Raw genomic sequence first — 5,677 nt, forward strand, 5'->3', positions numbered from 1 at the left:
ATATTCTCTCTAATGTCAACTTGAGCTTCTTCTCTATGGGCATGTACAAAGATAGAGTCTAATATGAGCTCTCTATATATTAATTAATGTCACTAGAGATTATCCTCCTACAATAGTAGAGACAATTAGATTTCTAAACCATTAATGCATAAATATTTTTTTATTATACTTCTTTCCTTTTCTTCACCCTCATGCAATAAACTTTCTGTTAATAAATACTAAGAGTCGACCCTAAGCCGTTGTCATGCGTAGCAACGATGTTTCTCCTTTCTTACATCTCTTTCTTCCACGTCTTGCATGACAAAAAAAAAAAAAGAGCCCGTTATCAGATACCATTGTACATGACCTAATTATAAATGCATAACAGAATTACTAGCATATGCTATTAATTGGTGCCAGATCAGGCAGATTTAAATTGGTAGATCATCATCATCTTTCCGTAACATCTCTCGGTTTAGACCTTCAATTTGTTGCGCGGTCATTAGGCACTTGGGCCTCTTTATCCTGCATCTCCAAGTCAGGTATAGCTGGACCTATCTTGTTCAGTTCATCATGTTCCTCTAAGTTTTTACCCCACAGAACATTAAATAAGCCTCCAATTAGTAGTATTCCAGCAACAATACTGCACAGTTAGATTAAACAACATCAGCAAATGAGTTAGGTCAAGAAAAAAAATTATGAATTTTTTCATTGCACTACGAGTCTGTTATTAGTTCAGGATGTCTCACTTACCTCACTAGGCTAACTGCTTCTCCTAAAATGAATGAGGATATGATGATTGTGAATATCAAAGTAAGTGGCATCGACATGGCAAGGAACACTGGCCCCTCTTCGCGATCGTCCATATTTGCATGTAGTATGAAAGTGCAGTGACAATCACACCCTGCAACCACATTTTGTTTCATCGAAAAAACAGAGGTCTAGCTGAGCATTTGAGTTGCAAACTTGCAATATTTTAAATTGAACAGCATTTCATCAGAAAGCTCAATTACATTGTAGATTATTGCAGCAAGGCCAAAATTCCAGCCAAGCTTCCACTTGGAGAAGTCCCTCTCGGCTGCAACAGCCACAACAAAGGCTTGGACTGACGCGAATGAGATCTGTATCGTGGTGTTCATCAGCTTGGAAGTGTCTTCTATCAACGGCCCCTGGATAGGAAAAAGAAAAAACCATGTTGAATATACTCAATCGAAATCATGGTCTGAAGTGCCATCAAATCTGAAGTTTGAGTATACCTGGAACATTCCATAAGCCTCCTAAAACGTTAGAAAGCGTCATGAGAAAAATTCCCAATGCCCATTGCTTCTTGGAATAGTGGGTGTCTCCTGCAGAAGAACTGCTGCTGCTGCCTTGCTGAAAGAGGTGGTGATGGTTGAATGATTTGAACATAGGCCCCTCATAGAAGGCCAACACGATGACTCCGCCAATGCAGAACAGAATACCAGCCGATTTTACATGTCCATGGAATCTCTTCAGTTTCATAGACTCCAACCTGTCACAAGAAATTAATAACTTGTTCAGGCTAATGCTACAGTGTATGTGTATTAAACTAATTTAAAATGAATTCATTTTTTATTGATTAATAATTATTTTTACTAGACTAATTTAAATTTGAATTTTCATTATTAGGTGTACAAAGTAAAATTTGCATTACCCAAATATGACTGCAAGGATGAAGGTAACCACTGGTTGAACATTGTACAATGCTGATGATGAAGTTGCTGAAGCATAATTCAGACCAAGGTTAAATAAGTCACCACATCCTGTCACCCTGAGATTAAATCGTGAACAACTCAGACTTCAAACTGAAAACAGCTTTGTGTTTATTAAACGAAATTCTATAAGGATAAAAAATGTAAAATTACTAAAAAAATTGAACTCTTTTTCTGAATACATTAAAAAATACTCCCTCTGTTTCGAAATGTTTGATGCCGTTGACTTTTTAGCACATGTTTGACCGTTCGTCTTATTCAAAAAAATTAAGTAATTATTAATTCTTTTCCTATCATTTGATTCATTGTTAAATATATTTTCATGTAGGCATATAATTTTACATATTTCACAAAAGTTTTTGAATAAGACGAACGGTCAAATATGTGCTAAAAAGTCAACGGTATTAAACATTTCGAAACGGAGGGAGTATTACATACATACGAATTATGCAATATACGAATAAGCGTGAAAATGCTCAGATTACCGATTTTTCAAGGCATGTCATTAATTCGCCAGACATGACTGTCAGTATCAGAGGACTGGAAGGCACACACACGATCAACCTTCTCCAAGTCCCACTATTAACATTTAAGAGGAGCTGAGGCTTGCTAATTAACTTATGACCACGTCGTTTTATTATTGGCTTATAGGCGACAGATAAAATTTAAATTCCTAGACTTAATTTTAAATTATTCTAAGCATTTTTAGTTACTTTTTTTTGAAGTCTTGGCTTTTAAGCACATAAGAGTAGAAATTGTATATTTTCTGCTGTCTCGTTTATTTTTCTACGACTTATTAGCTAAAGCCAACGAAATGCGACATTTTAGCGGTCAGTGTACTCGTTAGTTATAGGCACACAATATTAGCTCTACACTACCGATCGTTCCGTTGTGATAGACGGTATTATTTTTGTATTACATAGAAATCAACTTTTTTTTTAAAGATTCTGATGCTACCGAGTGTACAACCATTTGATAGTAGCTAGTACACCATTCGTTTCGGGTTATAAGACGTTTTGACTTTGGTCAAAGTCAAACGTGCTTTAAGTTTGACTAACTTTGTAGATAAAAAGTAGTAACATTTTCAACTTAAAAAAATTTATTATAAAAATATATTCAATTATTGATTTGATGAAACTAATTAAGTATTATAAATATTACTATATTTGCCTATAAACTTAGTCAAAACAGTTCAACCTACCCATATAAGGCATGTATAAACATTTTCCCTGCATTTTTTAACGTCACCCGTTTAGCTTTTCCCCTGCAAAACAATTGAGAATAAAAACAGTAAAGTCACAATCAACCACAGTTGACAAGCTCTCCTCACAAATTAAAGGAAAAAATTTAAAAGGCATAGTTGACAGAAGTTGACCTCTCTAGAACAAAAGCAATAGGGATCAACACGAGGGCAGCAGCGGTATGCCGATAGAATATAAACACCAACGGGCTCATGCCTTGATCCAAGGCAACCTTGCTCACGACTTGCATAACCGAGTACATGATCCTGATCAGAACAACGGCCGCGTAGGCCTTAATGCTGCCATTACCCATCTTGAGTACTTCGTCTTGATGTGAAGAAGCAGCTTAATTTCTGCAACTCTCTGAATCTTCTGAAGCTTGTGCCTCAGGCTGTGTGTGCAACCTCTCTATATATACATTGCTAAAAGTACTCTGATCAGTATCTACATTGCTAAAAGCACTCTCAGTAAAAGCACCGGCACGACAACCTACAGTATGGTATGACACTGTCGATGATGTACAAGGTGACTAAAGAAAAGTACAATAAAGAGAGATGGAGGCTAGGAGTTTCACTGTTGATGATGATGCAGATCAATCGTAGATATGGACATTTTGCACATGTGCGTGGTTGTGCTGTTAGACTGTAGAGTTTTTGTTTGTATTTAAAGTGCACTTGGCAAAAAACACAACCATATACGAATACGGGCGAATTGTGTGGTTGTGTGCGCGTGTTGTTTCTAACCATACAACTCACTTCGTTCTTAAATATATATGCATTTTCAGTATTTAAATTTTTTAACATAATATAAGCATTTCTCATACACTGATCTGAACGCACGTGAATAATTTTCTTCTAATAAGGTGTTTAGAAGGGGAATGTAAACAATTCAAAATTCATGTTTCATCAATGAGCTGACTCAAATGGAATCTTTCCCCTTACCCTTAATCTTTGCTAAACTAAGTAGTTATATTAGGAATGGAGGAAGTAATTGTTAATTAATTCGTTGATTTTGTTAAAAGTACAATATATAGACCAATGCGACGTACTAACATTTCTTTTTACGGAAATTAACAAATTGTTTTTATTAATACAAGGAATGTTTAATTCGAAGAACAATGGACACCGAGAAATTTTGGCGTTCTCCACCAGCGAAATTAACCAAAAATATATATTGCTTACAAGATTTGGAATGAAAAGTTAAAGGCAAACAACTAGCCGTACTTCAGTTTGGCCTTAATTTTACTGTGCATCACAATGACATTTCCGCATTAGACCGACCAAGAGCTATGATAGTTCCAACTTCCCTGTCTTCAACCATACTCCTACAGTCCTACTTATTTTACCGAACTTTTACAGTACAACTACAACTAGGTAGTACGCTCGGTAAAATGAGCTTCCTGGCAATCTTTAAAGGGGTTTTGACTTAACTAATTCATGTATATATGCCCATATTCGCCGACGACCTTGGTTTTCGCATAGTCGTAGCCACACGATCGATTGCTCGGAGTCTCTGACGTAGGTTAATTAATTGATTGATTGTGTGGCTGGGAATTAATACAACTATAGCTCGTTACGATTGTAATCTTGCACCTCGTTAGGATATTGTAATATTTGCACCGTGCAGGCGCAATAAAATTTGTTGTTTCAACGACACTGTAGATCAATGAACTCATCATGTTCCGTAACAATCTGCTTCACAATTATTAGCTCTCCAATTGAAATGTTTCACAGAAGTGACACTATTCTATGAAAAATAATCTTGTGGCGAGTGCAGCGTCTATGGACTAATTGTGGTTATTACTCCCTCCGTCACAGAATGTAAACATTTTTAGCACAGTGACCAGTCAAACATTTTTAACTTTGACCAATAATAAAAAAAAAAGAGTCTATCATGTAAACTTGATGTTAGTAAATTTATCATTAAATAAACTATCATATTATGCAACTCTTTTTATTTAAAACATCTTACTTTTATAGATATCATTGGTCAAAGTTGCATCTCGGAAGTTGCATCTTGGAGACCATGTCAGTGCCTAAAAATATTTATATTTTGGGGCGGAGGTACTATATATATACGAGCAGTGAAAAATTCAAGAGATCATGTAGCAATTATTTGAGGGTGCTACATCGTTTAACATTTATTTGTTTTTGGAACTGTCTACTTATCTCTCATCTGTTTTGTAAAATATAAAAATAAAAAAAAAATCAGTGGCATAGATCTCTTCAAGATTCATGGTTGGAGATAACCTTGTCCTCTTAACCTTTCATATGCATCACCATCACGCGCATCGCAGTTGTTCTTTTTTTTTAAAAGATATATATATATATATATATATATATATATATATATATATATATATATATATATATATATATGTATATAATATTATATCAAGATGGTACAATCGTATCTATATAACTAAGTAACCAAAACACATACCTACACACGAGTTAGAGTAAATTGCATCAGCGGTATACGAACTTGTTAGGTGGGTCAATATAGTACATGAACCTGTAAAACACTCGTTTTAGTGCACAAACCTGTTTGGTGCGTGCAAACATGGTCAAAATCGCATGACAAGGTCAATCTTATTGATTTTGTTGTTGATTTAAACTCTATGTAAACATATGTCTAAGAAGGACAAACATATAATAAGGCATACTGATTGCATTAAAAAATAAAAAACCGAGTAATGATGTAAGGGATAGAAACAAAGAAAGA

The 5,677-nt window shown here is 35.0% G+C and overlaps 1 pseudogene; it reads right to left on the minus strand.

Annotated features, from left to right (window-relative positions):
• Positions 1-462: 462 nt before the first annotated feature.
• LOC127780264 (WAT1-related protein At5g64700-like) lies at positions 463-3,266 on the minus strand (annotated as a pseudogene).
• Between the last annotated feature and the right edge of the window lie 2,411 nt (positions 3,267-5,677).

Source organism: Oryza glaberrima, chromosome 7, assembly GCF_000147395.1.
Source record: "Oryza glaberrima chromosome 7, OglaRS2, whole genome shotgun sequence".
NCBI classification, from domain to species: Eukaryota; Viridiplantae; Streptophyta; class Magnoliopsida; order Poales; family Poaceae; genus Oryza; species Oryza glaberrima.